We start from the raw sequence: 3,166 nt of genomic DNA on the forward strand, positions 1-3,166 counted from the left end.
TATTTTTCTTTAAAATGAAAAGTTAAATATATATGTTACTTAGTTTGTCTCAGTCAATCGCGGAGATTATGAGAAAATGATGAAATCGCTCCCTGAAAAGCTCCCTAAGTCTTGGAAAGAGTTTGCTCTCTCCCTGAAAAGACAGAAAGGAGAGATCACATGGACTAACTTAATGTTGGACATCTCTGTGCAGGAGCAGCACAAGTCCAAACAAGAACATGTGATGCCCGCTGAACATGGGAGCTCGAAGGTGAATGTAGTGACTGTAGGACAGAAAAGAAAGGTAGCCACTAAGAAGGCTAACACTAAACCTGAAAAGAACAAGGTTAAGAAACCAAAGGAAAATAAACCATGTCGGTCTTGTGGACCGGTTGGTCATCGGAGCAAGGACTGTCCTAGTAAGAAAGCTAAGAAAGTTGGAGTGGTAGCTCAAGAAAATACTGTGCTTGGACTTGGAACCACGAGTGGGCCTGTAGCTAACATGGTTGTTGGTGAGTTTGTTGCCTCTGAAACTAATAACGGGTATGTTACTTACAACCTTGTATTACTTTCCACTTATCTGTCACATGAGTGGTTGATTGATACTGGAGCTAATGTGCATATTTGTGCTAATATTAGTTTGTTTATATCTTTTCAACAGAATCATGGAGTGATAGTGACGATGGGGAATGCTAGTGTTACACAAGTGCTTGGAATAGGAAACGTGGACCTGAAGTTTGCTTCTGGGCGGATTCTATCTCTCACTAGAGTGCATCATGTTCCCTCCATTCGTAGAAATATAATAAGTGGAAGTTGTCTAGTTAAGAACGACTTTGAACTTTCTTTGAAATGTAATAAAGTAGGTATTACTCATACTGGTACAGTTTTTGGCAAGGGTTACCGATGGCTTGTTTTTGATAAATGTTGAACCCGTTTTGGGTGATTTTATTATTGATAGTATTGCATCTTCTGTTAATTGTATTGAATCATTTGATTTGTGGCACTTACGACTTGATCATTTAAATTTTGGTGCTCTAAAGAATATGATGAATTTAAAGTTGATTCCAAAGTATGCCATTGATTAGAAATCTAAGTGTCAAGTGTGTGTTGTTAGGCACAAAGCATGCGCTAATAATTCGCGCAAGTATACGCGTTCGCAAGTAATATAGAATGATTTCTAGTTCGTTCCCACAGAGACTCTGACTAATTATGTTCAATTAACACTTACTCGCCAATGTATGATTACTTCTCAATGTCATGACAATAACACTTAAGGTTGATTAACTAATTATTAACTAGAATTAACTACGAGAATAAAACACTTAAATAACACTTGAGTTAACAATATTAAACACACATGAGATCATAACTTCATTACTACTTCCTTCAATAGTCATTGTTATTACCCTTAGCATGTAACGGTGATGATATTAATCGAACAACACGAAACTGATGTAAGCCAACTTTCGTTGTACAAGTATCATTCTACCAAACATCAACAATTAAGATAGAAGTTGAATAGGCATCAATTATATTGAGACCCTATATGTCTACAGAATTTGACAACATAATGATTTAAGCGCAAGTTATTCATTATGATTACATAGGGCAAGTGAAACGGTTAGAGTTACCCACTAATCATGCATACACATACATGAACCTATGCTAGCATGGCAAGTTCTAAATCTCAAGATTCACTGGCGCTTCACAAGAGATTAACAAGCTATCTTATATGTTCGCGATGCACATAAGACGAAAAAGCACAACCTATGCTAGATATCATACAATCATCACACATCAAGGTATTAAACAATTAACTAGAGAAACCCATAGTAAATCCGCTATGACCCCATGATCACGATTAGCCCATGATAGAACTCATCGTCACCATGGGTTCATATGAAAACATAATAATAACACGACAATATAAACTAATAAAATACTTATTAAAACCAGAGTACGTCACAAGAGTAAATAGGTTCAAATTAAAGAAAACTAGCATCCACTGTTACAACGAATAAAAGAATCACAAGAAATCGTATGCTTCCTCTTCTCGTTGTGGTGTGCTAAACGGTCTTCTTAATCTTCTCTCCTTGCCCCTTGCTTGTTACTTTTTTTCATGAAACGTCTCTGAAGATTACTTATATAAAAGTCCACAAGAATCAGCCATCTCAGAAGTCCAGTAGAACACGAATTATAAAAAGCAGAATTAAAAATCTCAACCCCAGGCGGCCGCCCCAGCTTCCCAGACGGGCGCCTCAGCTTCCAAGCGGCCGCCCCAGATCTCTAGGCGGACGCTTGGGACACTTCTGGAAAATTCTTCGTTCTAGACCTGATTTTGCCGATTTCTTCGCATAACTTCACGCAACCGATTCCAAGTACTTCCCTAGGCTTATTTTGATGAATTCTTCCTACATACGCAAGTTATACCCTGAAATGCAAAAACACAAGAAAAACGCATCAAATACACAAAATACTTGATTTCAAGACATCAATTCGGGCCATATAAGACGTTCTAAGTGGTATAAAATGCCACTTATCACACCCCCAAACTTAAATCGATGCTTGACCTCAAGCGTCACAGACTCACAAACAAAATAAAAAAAACATGGATGAATGCAAACTACATGAAATGCAACGATCCCCCTCGCAATGACTAAACCAACCAACACATAACATCTCAACAAATGCAATTAGGCGACTAAAGATCAATCAAATCACGCAAGCTAACATACAACTAGAAACATGGTGTGTGCGAATGCTTAACAGATATGCTTCGAAACTAGATCAATTATCATAACTCAATTATCATCAAGGCAATCACATGATTATACGAAGAATAAATTCTAGACACAAAATGACTTATACCACTTCAAGATCACTGGAGCTTATTACGGAATCATGCTTTTATTCAACACAATAAACAAATACTTATTTGATCGTACAATGAGTGAGGTCCACAAAAGACTTATGCAATGGCATCCATTTAACGAGCGTTAGGTTAGCGGATCCCATACTATAAAAGCCTTAGGTCACTAGGCACAAAGTCCCCTAAGAACTTAATAACTCGAATACCAAAGAGCTCACTCGTGATCAATTATGCATTAAACCATATTTTTCTTTTTTTTCTTTTCTTCTTCTTTTTTTTTCTTTTTTTTTAAGTTTCGCTCCATCTTGCTCAACCCTA

Source organism: Apium graveolens, chromosome 7, assembly GCF_009905375.1.
Source record: "Apium graveolens cultivar Ventura chromosome 7, ASM990537v1, whole genome shotgun sequence".
Lineage (NCBI taxonomy): Eukaryota > Viridiplantae > Streptophyta > Magnoliopsida > Apiales > Apiaceae > Apium > Apium graveolens.